Here is an 18,391-nt window from a genome sequence, read left to right on the forward strand (position 1 = left end):
CACTTATCTCTAGTTGCTATAGTTAACAAACACAGTTTTTACACAGTTTCAATACAGGAGGTCAACTGTATAATCTATGGAAATATAAGATACTTTCTCATTTAGCTTGGTGAATAATTTAGACCTGTGGTAGATCCAGAATGCCTCCAAAAAAATGGAAACTCATCAGACAAGTTCAGTCGAAAGCAAAAAAAAACAAATTACTGCAAAAGAGTGAGACAAGCGAACAATGTGACCAACGACTTAAGAATGAGTGGGGAAAGAGCCAGGACATCAAGGGCTGCAGAGACCTCAAAACAGCTTGAGATGCTAATTCAAAAATAGAAGGACAGATCCAGTGCATTAGGGGCGGTAAGACTACCCCAGCAACATATGTTTATAAGCTAGTCTATTGCATTGAACACAATCATCTAAAATACAATACAAGTGGAGCTACAGTTATGATAATACCACCTAGGGAACAATCTAATAAATACAATAATGCATTAAAAAATTCCTTAAATACCTACTGGCAAAATCCTAGGACTTGAATCAGATGAATCAGAAACATTGAAGGGTATTTATCATTAGGGGAATTTCTGATGCCAGTTTTCTGGCTGTCTTTCTTTCGTTCTCCAGTTTAAGATGCAATAAATGTATCAAATACCACATGATGTTAATACATTTGTTGCATCTTGAAATATGCCTGGAGATATGGAGGCACCTTGTATACCAACCCCATGTGTTGGAGTGAGATTGCAACGTTTTTAAAAAGTTGTCATAAATGTCTCTAAAAACTTCACTCCACTCAATCCCTGCTCCCTTTTCTAGACAGTTTTGAAAAGTCAGCAGCATTTGTGTCATTCATACCTCCACTTAAAATCAGTCTCTACATGTCTTATTGAAATATAATCTAGGCTGGATTCACACGAACGTATATTGGCTCGGTTTTCACGCCAAGCCGATATACGTCGTCCTCATCTGCAGGGGGGGGGGGGAGGATGGAAGAGCCAGGAGCAGGAACTGAGCTCCTGCCCCCTCTCTGCCTCCTCTCCACCCCCTCTCCCCCCCTCTGCACTATTTGCAATGAAAGGAGGTGGAACGGGGGCAGGGCTAAGTTCCGAGAATCAGCCCGGCCCCGTCCCGCCCCTCACCATTGCAAATAGTGCAGAGGGGCGGAGAGGAGGCAGAGAGGGGGCGGGAGCTCAGTTCCTGCTCCTGGCTCTTCCATCCCCCCCCCCCCCCCCCTGCAGATGAGGACGACGTATATCGGCTCGGCGTGAAAACCGAGCCGATATACATTCGTGTGAATGCACCCTCATCCTGTAAAAAAAACATGTCTACAAGATCAGATATTTTTGGAGGTGGGCAGGAGAAAAATGCCCATCTTCTCAGTGGGTTAATATTTGATTACTGTAGTCGAGAGTAAATGGGGGGGGGGGGGGGTAATATCTGGTTGTGAACTGAATTTCATGGAATGTACATGAACAGACAGAAACGGTTAATACAAAAAGGTTAAACATTATAGAATGCCGTATTAAAAAAAATCCTCATCTCTGCCAAATATTGAACAATTAAGATGTCAAACATTTAATGCCCGCTGATGATAAACCTGTTATGTTATTGGCATTCTGTGCTATTTACCAATATAATTGGATACAAAGTTATAGGACTATAGGCGTAGGCTATCTCTAAGTCAATATGCTGACAGCTATAGTTGCTTTCTGATGTGTACATAGGATTAGTATAATTCCATCCATTATAGTGTTAAGCACTATTTGTATGTTCAGCATCTGCAACATTAGATTGATTGAATAATTGCTAAAGAAGCCAGGGATTAATCACTAGGTGAGGCTACTGGGATCAATTAATTGGTTGAACATCGAGATATCATATCTGGAGTAAGATCTCCATACCGTGAGCAAAATGCCAGTCACTTGTGCTCTTTCAGAGCCAAGTTGGTTACCCATCCTGACAAGATGTCCTGTTTAATCGCATGCCCGAAATATGGAGCTGGTACAAGCTGAGCCACGTCTTCATAGGTGCTCATCGGATAGCACAATTAGTATAGAGAACAACATACAGAACATTTGGGTCCGTAGGCCTTATGTACATCACCATGGCTGTAACATGGATCAGGACAGCACTGCATCCACAGACTGCCATATCATACCTCCATGTACCTTCTATATTATACAGAGGCACAAAGGGGTACATTTATTAAGACCGGCATTACTAACGCTGCTCTTAATAATATTTCCGCTGGTGTATGATGCATCTAATACACGTAAAAAAAAAAACGCACCTAAAATGATAGGACATCGGCGACTGAAACTCTCTGCAATGTGAACAGATAGTACCTGACTCATCTTTGGTGCGCAAAGCGCAGAAGCCTCTGTTGACACCTATGGGAGACTATGTTAGGTGGCCGCAAAGGCAAAATAAGGTATTTCCCTACAGCTGGGAGAGAGAGAGATGAAGGAAAGCCCTGGGGGAATCCCCTTCTCCATGGGCTTTCCCTTCATCTCAGCCGGGCTGGAGGGATATCACTGCAGCAGGTAGAGAGAGAGAGTCAGATGAAGCGAGTCCCCGGGGAACCCCCTTCATTACTGGGGACTCCCTTCATCTATGCAGGGCTGGAGGGATTTCTCCGCTGCGGGAAGAGAGAGGTTTCCCTTCAGGGGAGAAGACGGAAATCCCCAGCAGCATGATGCTAGGGTTCCCCTGCAGAAGAGAATAAGGAAATCACCAGCAGCCGGGGAATCCCTTCTTCTCCCCTGCAGGGAAACACCGGTATTGCACTTCTGGGGATTTCCTGCTTCTTTCCTGCAGGAGAACCTCTCTCTCACCACAGCAGTGAAATCCCTCCAGACCCTTTGAGATGAAGTGAAGCCTGATGGAGAAGAGGGTTCCCCCAGGGGTTTCCTTCATCTCTCTCTCTCTTCTCCTGGAGCAGAAGTGCTTTTTTAAAGTAACATTCAGCTCCCAATCCTGTGAATGGGAAATTTCACCACTAATTAAGCTCAGGGCTTAATAGTGGGAAATCATCCATTCACATAATTTTCTGGCAAGGTAGCCACAACTTTTTTGCACGGCTAACTTCTACGCAATTTTGATGCCTGTGTGAAAGACCCCTAAGTGATCATTAATTTTCTAGTGGGCAATAAAAAAAAGTTTAATAAAGTTTATAAAATATACACAAGTACACAAAAAGCTACCCATGGAAGTCAATGGAAAGTGCACAAATGTGTGCGCAATGTGCAAGGAGATGTGTGAGGCACTGCATAATTCTGCTGGAAAAAGAACACATCTTGTTCATGCAAAAAAATATGCTCTATCTTCCTGCGCATTGGCGCACAGAAATAGCACATATTGAACTAATCACTCATTTCAATGAATATGTACATGGTTCCTTGTGTTTTTGCATGTGCAAGTGAGCACGATTTATGTGTGCAAGAAGTACTGTAAATAAGGGAGATGGAACAATACCTCTGCAGCGCCACCTATTGGATGGCAGCATTGATTTGCAGGTATGCTGCCTTCCAATAGGTGGCGCTGCAGAGGTATTGTTTCATCTCCCTTATTTGCATATTACCCAGAGGAGCATGGATGGCCTTATAAGTCTCCTCACTCACCTTCTAGGTGCTCTCCTTAAGGAGTAATGTTATCCCCTCCCAACCCATGTTATAGGTTTCTCACTAACCAAGCCAGAATCTTACTGCACACTGATGAGGGACAAAACCCCCAAAACAGCTGTATGTGTATGGTATTCTGGCTTGGTTTCAATTCCCAATCATTGCTCTAAAGACCAGTCTAATGGGTCAGGCATTGATTTGAATGAATGCTGCCATCCAATAGGTGGCGCTGCAGAGGTATTGTTCATCTTCCTTATTTGCATATTACCCAGAGAAGCATGGATGGCCTTATTAGTCTCCTCAGTCACCTTCTTGGTGCTCTCCCTAAGGAGTGATGTTACCCCTTCCGACAGAAATACTGTAAAACACACACATGCACACAAAATACACAATGACTGTTTCCTAAATGTGCACGGAAATGCGCTTATGTATGTGTGACAACAGCCTTACAGTGAAAGTTCAGCAAAAATGCATGCCGTACAGTATACATTGTTTTGCAATGGTACCCTACATGTGACATATGCCACTATATGCTTATACGGAGGAATACATCGGAACCTTCTGTCATGGGTATATGCTGTAAAATCTTCCTGACATGCACTGACAATAGGGAAGGTTAGAGATGTATTATGCCAAAAATATTGAATTAATTACATTAAATCCTAAGGGAGCTTGTAAAACCTCTGATAATTAGAGTGTAATCTCCATAGGCAGTCAACATGTTCTGGCCCTGCTATGACCTCTTAAATGGGATTCCCGGGACTAGAAACAAAAAGTCGGCATCACTATTGTCTATGGTCTCTGGCTGTTGTTGTGGTGCCTATTCTGGAAAAAAAGAAGACCCTGTTTTCTTATCGTGGACAACCCCTTTAAAAAGTCCCGAATACATAGATTTCTTTACTTAGCAAACTAGGGAATCGTGTGTTGTGAGATACCATGAAGCCAATGATGCCTGACCTTATACTTACTCCATAAAGCTCTTAGCAGCTTATTAATTGCTTTTTATGTTTATCTTTATGTATCATGTACCAACAGAAAAAACTTTCTAACGTCATCGAGGACAGGGCCTTTGGCCAATAGATCGGGAGATAATTCTTGTGATTGGGCAAGCAAATCTTTATTTGTTCCATCATATCCCTGTCCTTGGTAATAACGTCACTGCATAGTAATGTAATCTTAATTCCGATCTTGACCTGTAAATGTGATAGCTTCTCATGTAACTGATGTTATAAAGTCATTAGAGAATTATTGTAATGGAAGTGCAGAACGGTTGTCACCCGAACGCTCCCAACTCTACCATGAACAGGAGTTACAGTAATCAAGCCAAGAGTGGATAAGGGTGACAATAAGACATTTTTTGCTGTTTCCCTAGTGAGGAACGGGTGGGAGATGTTTTTGAGGTGCAGATGACATGAGGGAACAAGTGACTGAATATGGGGAGTAAAAAAAAGGTCAAATTCAGATATGACCCCAAGACAGGGAGTGTGCTGCCAAGGAGTTATGGTGGTACTACAGTCTGGAATGGAGATATCAGGTTTAGTTTGGTGGAGAGATGGCAGAAACACAAGTTCAGTTTTTGAGAGATTCAGTATTACATAAAGCAACGACAAAGTGTTAATAAGGGAGATGGAGCAATTCCTCCACAGTGCCACCTATTGGAAGGCGGCATTCATTAAAATCAATGTTAGACTCTGTATACAAGCCTTGTAACAATGACCGGGAATTGAAACCAATTTAAGTGGATTCTGGTTTTGTTTTCAATTCCCGGTCATTGTTACAAGGAGCATGAATGGCCTTTTATGTCTCCTCACTCACTCACCGTCTAGGTGCTCTCCCTAAGGAGAAAATATAGTGTTTCTGACATAGTGTTAGAAACAGCGACAGACAATCACTGGCATTTTGTAAAAGCAAAGGTATAATGTCATAGGAAAAAGTATATAATTGAGCATCGACAGCTTAAAGATGGTATTGAAACCCAAATCTACTGATAGTTTGCCAAATAGGGGCCATGTCAATGGAAAAGAGGAGAGGACCAAGGACCGAACCCTGAAGAATCTCAACAGCTAAGGAAAGAGGAGAAGAAGTAGAGCCGGCAAATTATAGTCTTAGAAATGTAGGAGGAAAACCATGAGAGTGCAGTATGATTAAAACCAATAGAGCAGAGCATATTGAGGAGAATGTGGTGATCTACAGTATCAAATGCTGAAGAGAGATCCAAGAGGATCAGTAGAGAGTGCTCACCATCCGATTTAGCTGTCAGAAACTGATTTGACACTTTAGTAAGAGCGGTTTCAGTAGAATATAGAGAACGAAAACCAGACTGCAAGGGGTCAATGAGAGAGTTATCTGAGAGGTAGCTTATTAGACGAGAGTAAACCAGGTGTTGCAGGAGTTTGGAGATGAAGAGGAGATTAGAGATGGGTCGGTAGTTGGCAACCAAAGTTGAGTTAATACATGGTTTCTTTACGGATGATGATATGACAGCATGTTTAAAAGAGGAGGGAAAGCTGCTACAATAAAGAGAGAGGTTGAATATTGTTGTGAGGTGACTGGTAACAGCCGGGGGAGACACTTAAGAGGTGATAGGGAATAGAGTCACTAATGCAGGTAGGAGGGCAAGAAGTAGAGAAGAGTCTGGAGGCTTCTTTTGTTGCTTAGTCAAAGAGGGTTGTATTTTAGGGCTGAGGAGGGAGTGAGAAGTATCAGTGTTTTGGGGGATAGCCTGGTCTTTTGTTTTATTTTACATCATGTGTATGGCCAGCTGCATGTACATTTCTTACAGAAGGAAGAAATGGCAGCAGGACATAGTATAGAAAGAATTCAAGTTGGTGGAGGCAGAGTGATGCTCTGGGCAATGTCTTTCTAGGAAACTTTTTGTCCTGGCATTCATGTGGATGCTACTCTCACACATACCACTTACCGAAACATTGTACAGACCAAGGGCACCCCATTATGGCAGCAGTATTCCCTAATGGTAGTGACCTCTTTCAATAGGATAATCCCTGCCACACTGCCAAAATTGTCCAGAAATGGTTGGAGAAATATGACAAAGAGTTTGAGATGATGACTTGGCCTCTAAATTCCCTAGATCTCAATCCAACTGAGAATCTGTAAAATTTGCTGGAAAAGCAAGTCCAGTTCATGGAGACCCTACCTCATGACTACAAGATCTATTGCTAACGTCTTGGTGCCAGGTACTGCAGGACACCTTCAGAAGTCTTGTGGAATCCTCATCTTGACGGGTCAGAGCTGTTTTGGTGCCATGAGGGAGACCTGGACAGTATTAGGCAGGTGGTTATAATGTTAGTGTATAGAATTATTTTATCAATCACTATTCTATTATAACATCTACGCCGGAAAAAAAAAGTCCTTGCTGCCTTGGCCAGTTCTCTAGTCCTATTACAACATGGTGCTGTTTTCTGTTGGACACCTGTAATTGAAGTCTATTTCTGGAAGAGGGAAGTCACAGTACTGTCAGAACCGGCAACTCTCGGGGCCGCCGTGCCCGCACCACCGGTCCGGCCACCCGGGGTACAGGAGCGCGGCGCAGAGGTACCCCGGTTCTTGTGATCTCCCCGGGCCGCTGTAAGACTGGTCGCCGCCGGGTTGCTAGGGAGGCAGCTGGTGCTTCTAGTGTCCTGACTACCAGGCTGGCTTCCCTAGTAACTGTCTGTGCAGCTAGACTGGGGGCGTGTCCCCAGCACCGCCCTGATTAGCCCTGCTGCTGTCAGGCTCCCCGCCCCAATCAGCTTCTGGGGCGGGAGCGCTGACAGCATTTAAATAGGTGTGTTTTCCTCTCAGGCCTCGCCAGTGTTAGTTTGGTTCTCCAGCTGCACCCGCGTTTATCCTGACTGCTCTTGTGACCTCGGCTTTTCTGACACCTGCTTTTGGACTTGACTACGTTTTTGCCTGACCCCTCCGTACTGCGTACCCTCTTGTTGCCTACCCGGATTGTCTGACCATTCTACCGTTGCTTGTCTCAGTGTCTGTTTGTCTCCCGTGTTCCCGCTTCCCTAGTGAGGGTAGGGACCGTCGCCCAGTTGTCGCCCTGGGGGTTAGCCCAGGGGGGCAAGTAGGCAGGGACAGGGGTTGCGGGATATCTCAGGGACCCCCATATCCCGGACACCGTCCTGACAGTAACACTGGCCGAACTAAGGTCAGACCCTTGCATCCGCCCGGCAACTTTGAGCCCCTCGATGGAGGCCGTGGCGGCTGTAGCGAACCAGGTCCAGGTCCTTACGACCCTTGCCCAGGACCTAACAGCCCGCTTGCAGCCACGGGAACAAGTGGCAGCTGCAGGTCCCATGCAGCCCTCGTCCGCTCCAGGAACGATGTCAGAACCTCGAGCCACGCTTCCGGATTGCTTCTCCGGAGAGAGAGATCAGTTTTTTGCATTTAGAGAGAGCTGCAAGCTCTACTTTGATCTCCGCCCCCACTCCTCTGGTACTGAATACCAGAAAGTGGGAATCGTAATTACCCGCCTGAGGGGAGAGCCCCAGAATTGGGCTTTCTCGCTACCAGCTGGCTCTCCAGCCCGACTATCCCTTGACGCCTTTTTTTTCGCCCTGGGTCAAATTTATGACGAACCCGACCGGGCGGGCTACGCAGTCTCCAAACTTCTGGCCCTGCGCCAGGGTTGTAAGATGGCGGAGGACTACTGTTCCCAATTCCGTCAACATTGTACGGAATCCCGGTGGAACGATGCCGCCCTAAAAGACTTATTTTTGACCGGTCTGTCTGAGGGTCTCAAGGACCTACTTGTGGCCCACCCAGAGCCTAAAACCCTGGAGCAAGCCATGTTGCTGGCTATTCGAGCCGACCGACGTTTGAGGGCCAGACACGCCGCTCGGACCACCCCACTCCCCACGTCTACTTCTTCGACTGACCCGACCGTTTACCCTCCCACCACCGAGGCCATGGAGCTGGGAGCCGTGAACCCCGAGCAACGACGGGAACACCGCCTGAAGAAGAACCTCTGCTTCTACTGTGGGGAGCCGGGTCACCGCATTGCTACCTGCGCTAAGAAGCCACGGCAGGAAGAACTCCCGCTCCTAGGCAGTTATCGGGGGGACTGTCTAGGAGCCAAGGTACTCCCTGTGTTGTCCAAAATGTTAGTGCCTTGCACCCTAGAATTTCATGCTTTCCACCGTACTGGGCAAGCCTTTGTTGATTCGGGGGCTGCGGCTAATTTCGTTAACTTTAATTTCGTTGCTCAACTGTCCGGGGTTTAGTTACGTTTAGAAACTCCGATTCTGGTTTCAGGAGTGGACTCCACTCCCTTGCAAGCAGGGGTGGTTAATCTGGTAACCCCTGAAGTAAGGTTTACTATAGGAGCCTTACACGTGGAAACCTGCACCTTTCTAGTGATGAGAGATTTGTCTGTGGACGTCGTCCTAGGCCTCCCCTGGCTCCGGGAGCACAACCCGGTAGTAAATTGGGACACGTTGGAACTGGTAAAGTGGGGTCCCCGCTGTGCCAACCACCTTTGTGCGGTGAAGGTGGGAATCTCCACCTGCGAGGGGAGCCCCCTACCAGAATACCTCTCCGAGTTTTCTGACGTGTTCTCCAAACAATTATCTGAAGCTCTGCCCCCTCATAGGGAATGGGACTGTAAAATAGACTTGATTCCTGGGGCCAAACTTCCTAAGGGCCGCATTTATAACGTTACGGTTCCAGAGAGAGAATCCATGAAGGACTACATCCAGGACAGCCTGGCCAAGGGGCACATCCGGCCCTCAGAATCCCCGGTGGGTGCCGGGTTTTTCTTCGTTGAGAAGAAGGATGGGGGTCTCCGGCCCTGTATTGACTATAGAGAGCTAAATAAAATCACAGTCCGAAACCAGTATGCTCTTCCACTCATTCCTGACCTCCTCAACCAGGTCGCTGGTGCCCGATGGTTTTCTAAACTTGATCTCAGGGGAGCATACAACCTCATCCGCATTCGGGAGGGGGATGAGTGGAAAACCGCCTTCAATACGCCCCTCGGGCATTTTGAATACCTAGTTATGCCTTTTGGATTGTGTAACGCCCCCGCCATTTTTCAGGGGTACATGAACTCAGTGTTTCAGGATATCATGGGGGTGTTCGTGGTTGTATATCTAGACGACATTTTGATTTTTTCCTCCGACTTGCCGAGTCACCATACTCACGTTCAGACTGTGCTAGCTCGACTCAGACATAACAAGCTGTTTGCTAAACTCGAGAAATGTGTTTTCGGGGTACAAAAGATATCATTTTTGGGGTATATCATCACGCCATGCGACTTCCAGATGGATCCTGAAAAGGTGAAGGCCATCACGGAGTGGGCTCAGCCAGGGTCGTTGAAAGCCCTTCAACGCTTCCTCGGCTTCGCCAACTACTATCGCAAATTCATTAAAGACTTCTCCGTGGTGGCCAAACCTCTAACGGACCTCACCAGAAAGGGGGCAGATGTGAGGACCTGGTCTTCTGAGGCTCTGAGGGCCTTCAATACCCTAAAGGCGGCGTTCTCGTCTGCACCTGTCCTAGTACAACCGGATCTGTCCAGTCCTTTTGTGGTGGAGGTAGATGCCTCTGAGTTTGGTGTGGGAGCGGTACTGTCCCAAGGTCCCTCCACTCTCACCAACCTTAGACCGTGTGCCTATTTTTCTAGGAAGTTTTCGTCCACCGAACGGAACTATGATATAGGCAACCGGGAATTGCTGGCGATTAAGTGGGCTTTCGAAGAGTGGAGGCATTTTTTGGAAGGAGCCCATCACCAGATTACGGTACTCACTGACCATAAAAACCTCACTTATCTAGATTCCGCTAAGAGGTTAAATGCTCGGCAAGCCCGCTGGGCCTTGTTTTTCTCTCGGTTCAATTTTGTTGTTACCTATAGACCCGGTTCTAAGAATGTCAAGGCTGATGCCCTGTCTAGGAGTTTTGGTTCTCCGGAACCTTCCGAGCCGGAGCCTGAGAGCATTCTCTCCCCCGGGGTGGTCCTCGCTGCTGTCTCCTCCGACCTTTCACCTCTCATTCACGCCGCTCAACAATCTGCTCCTGAAGCCCTTCCGGAAGGCAAATTATTTGTCCCGTTGTCACTGAGATTGAAAGTGTTAGAGGAGACACATGCTTCAGTCCTAGCTGGACACCCCGGTATCAGGGGTACTCTGGAGTTAGCGGCCAGACTCTATTGGTGGCCGCACATGGCCAAGGATGTACGGGTATTTGTGTCCGCGTGCCCGGTTTGCGCAAGGGGGAAGAACCTCAGGAGACGTCCTGAGGGGCCTCTTCTGCCCTTGCCCATTCCGTCCAGGCCATGGTCCCATTTGTCCATGGATTTTATTACTGATCTGCCATCCTCGCTGGGGAATACGGTCATTTGGGTAATAGTTGACCGTTTCTCCAAAATGTCTCATTTTGTTCCACTTGGCAAGTTGCCTAACGCCAAACTTTTGTCTGAGATGTTCATCAAGGAGATTGTTCGGTTACATGGCATCCCCGAGGATATTGTGTCTGATAGAGGGGTTCAGTTCGTCGCTCGCTTCTGGCGAGCCTTCTGTAAAAATCTAAACGTTAATTTGTCCTTTTCCTCCGCGTTCCATCCCGAGAGTAACGGACAAACGGAACGGATGAACCAAGAACTTATCCAGTATCTGCGACTGTTTGTCTCTGATAACCAGCATCAGTGGGCCAACTACTTACCTCTCGCCGAATTTGCTATTAACAACCATGGTAACTCGTCGACCCAACTGTCACCTTTTTTTTGTAACTATGGGTTCCATCCCCGGTTCTCGCTTTCTACTCCTTTGGTCTCGAACAATCCGGCCGCCGACATATCCGCCGAAGAACTGTGCACAGTTTGGGCCCAGGTTCGTAAGAACCTTCAGGGTTCCCAAGAGAAACTGCGTAAATACGCAAATAAAAGACGTACTATCTCTGCACCTTTTGTGGTCGGGGAGCAGGTTTTATTATCATCTAAGAATCTGAGACTTAAGGTTCCCTCCCTGAAACTTGCTCCTCGGTTCATTGGCCCATTTACGGTTTCTCAGGTTATCAACCCGGTGTCATATAAGTTGGCACTTCCTGACCCCTGGAAGGTCCACAAGGTTTTTCACAAGAACTTGCTTAAGAAGTATGTGACTCCAGTTCTCCCCACCCAGAACCCGCCTCCTCCCTCTCTGGTACAGGGGGAACTGGAGTATGAAGTAGAAAGGCTTGTGGATGCCCGACGGGTTAGAGGTGGGCTGCAGTACCTGGTCCACTGGAGAGGATTTGGCCCTGAGGATAGGACGTGGGTCCCTGCCAGGGACGTTCATGCGCCACGCCTAGTCCAGGCATTCCACAGGGCTTTCCCGCTTAAGCCCGCACCTGGCCATGGGGGTCCGGTGTACCCCCGTAGAAGGGGGGGTACTGTCAGAACCGGCAACTCTCGGGGCCGCCGTGCCCGCACCACCGGTCCGGCCACCCGGGGTACAGGAGCGCGGCGCAGAGGTACCCCGGTTCTTGTGATCTCCCCGGGCCGCTGTAAGACTGGTCGCCGCCGGGTTGCTAGGGAGGCAGCTGGTGCTTCTAGTGTCCTGACTACCAGGCTGGCTTCCCTAGTAACTGTCTGTGCAGCTAGACTGGGGGCGTGTCCCCAGCACCGCCCTGATTAGCCCTGCTGCTGTCAGGCTCCCCGCCCCAATCAGCTTCTGGGGCGGGAGCGCTGACAGCATTTAAATAGGTGTGTTTTCCTCTCAGGCCTCGCCAGTGTTAGTTTGGTTCTCCAGCTGCACCCGCGTTTATCCTGACTGCTCTTGTGACCTCGGCTTTTCTGACACCTGCTTTTGGACTTGACTACGTTTTTGCCTGACCCCTCCGTACTGCGTACCCTCTTGTTGCCTACCCGGATTGTCTGACCATTCTACCGTTGCTTGTCTCAGTGTCTGTTTGTCTCCCGTGTTCCCGCTTCCCTAGTGAGGGTAGGGACCGTCGCCCAGTTGTCGCCCTGGGGGTTAGCCCAGGGGGGCAAGTAGGCAGGGACAGGGGTTGCGGGATATCTCAGGGACCCCCATATCCCGGACACCGTCCTGACAAGTACATCTCTAAAAGGCAGTAATTACTAATAATTATCTAGAGCGATACGTGGGAGATTTGCACTGTATAAAATAGTTGAAACATTACCCATTGGCATACATAGACAAGAGGAGGCCACGTAGCAAAGATTAAAATGGACTAATTATGTTGCCAATGTGCCAATGCACATTGTTAGCTAATATTATAGAAAGTGGTTTCCTGCGCAGCTTCTAACCACCTAATAGCAACAGGTATGAGACCAACCAGGGCTGTTTCCTCTGAAAGGCTTCCTTAGCAGTTCCATGGTACATACCAAAATGCAAATCAGAAAGATGGGAAAATACCTCTACAGCGCCATCTATTGGATGGCAGCATTCCTTTAATTCAAAGTGACCTTATAACAGCTTCTCAATAATTGGAAATATTAAACAAAGAAACCATGCATAGACAGACTGTTTCGGGGTGCTTGACCCTCATTAAGGAGACACGACACCGCTTCTGACCCACGTCATAGGACCCTCACAGACTAAGCCAGAATCTTACTGCATACTGATGAGGGACAAGCACCCCGAAACAGTCTGTCTATGCATAGTTTCTGGCTTGGTTTAATATTCATTGAGGACTTGTTATAAGGTCACTTATTTTATGGCGTACTCACTATGGCGAAATCGACATGATAATTTAATTCCAGGGGTCAGAATGATACCAAATTTATATAGATTTTTAAAATTAAAAATAAAATACATTTAGAAAAATATAAAATTATTTTCTGCTGTCGTTTTCCGACAACCATAACTTTTTTCTTTTTTCTTTTTCTGTTGACGCAGTTGTGTGAAGACTTGTGTTTTGTGGAACATACATAATTTCCAATGGTACCATTTTCGAGAACACATAACTTTTTGATCGCTTTTTATAAAAAAACTTTTCTTGGATTTGGGGGTGACCAAAATGGCGCAATTATAGCTTTGTGTGTATTTGTTCACACTACAGGACAAAAATTGCGTTACCTTGATAGATCAGACATTTACGGATGCAACAATACTAAATATGTTTCGGGTTTTTTCTTTTAATTTTTTTGATATAGATATAGGAAAAGGGTTTGTTTTAAATTTTTAATACTCTTTTTGTTTTCCTAATAATTAGTCAAACTTTTCTTAAAATAATTTAAACATTTTTCTTTAGTCCCCAGAGGGGACTTGAACTTGCAATCGTTTGATCACTCCTGCAGTATAATGGTATACCATAGTGTTACATTATACTGTTATCTAACAGGCAGTCTATCAAGCCACTCCACAGGTATTGCTTTGTAGGCAATCAGCCATGGTAGCGCTGGGGGACTTCAGGAGGCCCCAGGCTGCCACAGCAACCGCACAGCACCTCACAATTTCATCACGGGGGTTTTGTTCTGGACCTTGTAAAATCAATAAGGAGAATTAAATGCAGCTGTCAGAACTGGCAGCGGAAGTTACAGGATTAACAACCACAATCATCGTTCACACTGATCACAGCTGTTGTCAACGGGGGTCAGCTGTGAGAAACAGCCGTCACCTGTAATGTACGAGTGGGATAATCTCCTGATCCCCCTTCCATACAAACCCTGAATAAATAGGGCGCTACGGTACATCCTGTCTTGTTAAAGGGTTAATGAAGCCAGAGGTCCCGTCATCAATAGTTGATTGTCAGCGCTACAATAACACAGAGGTCGGAGTGGAAGCCTCCGTGCCGACCTCTGTGTAGTGGACAGCGCTTGTAACTGCAGGCATGGCTCTCTTTAAATTAATGGGAGCAGTGCCTGCAGTTACCAGCGTCGGCCACTACATGCGTGGTCAGTGCGGAGACTTCCTCTCCAAATACACACAGGTCAGAGCGGAATCCTCCGCGCCGACCTCCTTATAGTGGCCAGCGCTTGTAACTACGGGCATGGATCCCATTGATTTCAATGAGAGCTGTGCCTACAGTTACAAATGCTGGCCACTACATGGAGATCAATGTGGAGGCTGCGCTATTGCAGCACTGACAGCATGTACCCACTCAGCTGATCAGTTGGGGTCTCAAGCGACAGACCCCAGCCGATCAACTACTGATGACCTATCCTGATGATAGGTCATCAATAGTATTTCACTGGAAAACCCCTTTAATATTATGAGTTCTGTCCCTGTTGGGGCTCACAATTTTTAAATTCACCTATTTGCACATTTTTGAAGCTTGAGAAGAAACCAGAGTAATCCAGAGGAAATCCATACAAACACTTGGAGAACATACAAAGTCCATACAGATGTTGTCCTTAGTCGGATTTGAACTCAGAACCCCAAGCACTGTAATCTACCAGATTATTTGTGAAATAATATCAAAAAGAGTTAATCCCATTCCACTTTCAGATTGGAGTGTCATCTATTGGACATTATGGATCCTGTTCAGGATGGTCTCCACCTATCATGTGATCTTCCGATAAGCTGAATTTCCGCAATTTGAAGAACCAAGCCAAACAAACACTCTGAATCTTCGTGCACTTGGCATTAAGACATATCAGTTCAGTAGTCTTCCACTCATTAGGGAAACAATCCAAGTGGAATGAGGAATGACTCTAATGGTAACAGATTAACATTGCATAACTATTTCCTCCCTAATGCATTCTCTAAAGCGGCTCTATCTGGGGCATGAACAGCTACGTAACCTAAATTGTGTATATTAGAGGAAAACAGGTCTCCTAATGATACTATTATTGATGGTTACTTTTATGGGGGACTTCAATACTATATTCTGTTTGAAGCCATGAGACAGGTAACCGTAGGCGGCCATCGGAGGTGTCCAGAACTTTAATCCTCTTTTACTTCAAAGCAACGCTAAAGTTTGTTTATGGAAAGAGCAGAAACTGTATGAAGGAGATATAAAGTGGGGATATATAAGAAAAAGTGGTATCACAGCTACGAGGTAACAGCATTACAGAACACTATAGTCAGCAGCCACTGTAGCTAGCATGAAATGGCTGATAATGATGACAACAACAAACATTTGTAATGCACTTTTCAGGGAAGCAGAAAATCCGCCTTCATCTCTGCCTCCTGTACAGATGAGATATTAGAGAGTTCCTTATCTTCCCTTCTGCTACTAGACGTATGTGGATAGATATTATACAATTGTTACTCTTTTATTTACTTTGATCGTAAAATGTACCATCATTACAGTTGATGAGAATGTTCATCTTTTTGTTAATGAGTCTATAAAAACTAATTTAAAAAAACTGATGGAACCTGCTGCCTTTTGGAAATATTTTATTTGAAAAAAAAAATTATAGGGGGAATTCATTATTATTATTTTAATTCAGTTTCATCGCTTCTGAGTATTTCATAAAAAATTAAGCAGCGCACAATCTTTACTACGAACATAACTTTGTATTCTCCCTTACAATTAGTGATTCTACGGTATGTAATGGAAATTGTATAAATTCACATGTATCAGCGCCTTGTATTCAATTAAAAAAGTGATCTAAGTGCATTCACACTCACCTGGTGCACGGTGAGATTCCCATACATCCGATGGTTTAATAAAGTGCAGTTATTATAAGCAAGAGACCACTGGGTCTGTAACTCCTTAAAGGCCCCTTTAGACACAACAATTATCGCTCAAAATTCGCTCAAAAGCCGTCTTTTGAGCGATAATCGTTGTGTGTAACTGCACTTACATCGTGCAGTTTTCATTAAGCCGTCGCTCATCATCGTCTTTCAGCATGCTGAAGGACAACGATGAGCCTTATCAGGGATTCACAGCGGGATACAGCTGATACTATTGTTTCAGCTGTATCCCGTTCCCTGATAACAGGCTCCATACAAGAACAGAGCAGTCCAGCTCTGTTCTCCATACCTGGCACAGAGGGCTCGGCTGTATTACAGCCGGGCGCTCCGTGCAGAAAACAACTGGATGCAGAAGACAAGCAGGGACATCCCCGCTTGTCTTCTGCATCCTCCACTCCGAGCGCTTGGCTGTATGACAGCCGGGTGCTCGGAGCAGGGAACAGCTGGATGCAGAAGACAAGCGTGGACACCCCGCTTGTCTTCTGCAGCCTCCGCTGGCAGCCCAAGGTGATCGCTCATCTTGAGCGATCATCTTGCGCTGTAAATGACATAACAATTATCGCTCAAAAATCGCTTGAGCGACATCTTTTGAGCAATAATCGTTGTGTTTAAATGGGCCTTAAGTCCTGGAGCGCTGAGATATCTTTTCCTGTATTTGCACTGACAGTATCTAATGGGACACTCTATAATAATAATAATCTTTATTTATATAGCGCCAAACATGTTCTGCAGCGCTTACAAAAACAGGGGATACAGAAAGACAAAAATACAAAAACCGCGGTTACATATAGTAATTAGAGATGAGCGAACGTACTCGTCCGAGCTTGATACTCGTTCGAGTATTAGCGTGTTCGAGATGCTCGTTACTCGTGACGAGTACCACGCGATGTTCGAGTTACTTTCACTTTCATCTCTGAGACGTTAGCGCGCTTTTCTGGCCAATAGAAAGACAGGGAAGGCATTACAACTTCCCCCTGCAACGTTCAAGCCCTATACCACCCCCTGCAGTGAGTGGCTGAGGAGATCAGGTGTCACCTGAGTATATAAATCGGCCCCTCCCGCGGCTCGCCACAGATGCCTTCTGACATTGTTCAGGGAAAGTGCTGTCTTGCTGGAGTTGCTATAGGGAGAGTGTTAGGAATTATTTTAGGCTTCAAGAACCCCAACGGTCCTTCTTAGGGCCACATCTGACCGTATACAGTACTGTTGAGGCTGCTTTTAGCAGTGTTGCACAATTATTTTTTTTTTGTATATCGGCCGTGCAGAGCATTGCATCCGCAGTCTGCAGTCATTGTACAGAGTATAGGGCCAGTACTGGTGAGGCAGGGAAAGAGATATTCAGGCTATATAGGCAGTGGGCTTTTTCCAAAAAATTGATCGTCGTCATCCCGCCAGAGGGAAAGAGTATACATAATATTATACGCTGCCTACAGTATCTATCTGCTGGGGGTAGTAGTCCTAATTAATACGCAGCTAAGCGTTACAGCAGGCTTGCGCAAAATTGTTTCCTGCATCTGCTGTCTCTGTTACATCAGCGCTGTCATCCCGCCAGAGGGAAAGAGTATTAATAATATTATACGCTGCCTACAGTATCTATCTGTTGGGGGTAGTAGTCCTAATTAATACGCAGCTAAGCGTTACAGCAGGCTTGCGCAAAATTGTTTCCTGGATCTGCTGTCTCTGTTACATGATCGCCGTCATCCGGCCAGAGGGAAAGAGTATACATAATATTATACGCTGCCTACAGTATCTATCTGCTGGGGGTAGTAGTCCTAATTAATACGCAGCTAAGCGTTACAGCAGGCTTGCGCAAAATTGTTTCCTGGATCTGCTGTCTCTGTTACATCAGCGCTGTCATCCCGCCAGAGGGAAAGAGTATACATAATATTATACGCTGCCTACAGTATCTATCTGCTGGGGGTAGTGGTCCTAATTAATACGCAGCTAAGCGTTACAGCAGGCTTGCGCAAAATTGTTTCCTGGATCTGCTGTCTCTGTTACATCAGCGCTGTCATCCTGCCAGAGGGAAAGAGTATACATAATATTATACGCTGCCTACAGTATCTATCTGCTGGGGGTAGTAGTCCTAATTAATACGCAGCTAAGCGTTACAGCAGGCTTGCGCAAAATTGTTTCCTGGATCTTCTGTCTCTGTTACATGATCGCCGTCATCCCACCAGAGGGAAA

This window comes from Eleutherodactylus coqui, chromosome 1 (genome assembly GCF_035609145.1).
Source record: "Eleutherodactylus coqui strain aEleCoq1 chromosome 1, aEleCoq1.hap1, whole genome shotgun sequence".
Classification (NCBI taxonomy): Eukaryota; Metazoa; Chordata; class Amphibia; order Anura; family Eleutherodactylidae; genus Eleutherodactylus; species Eleutherodactylus coqui.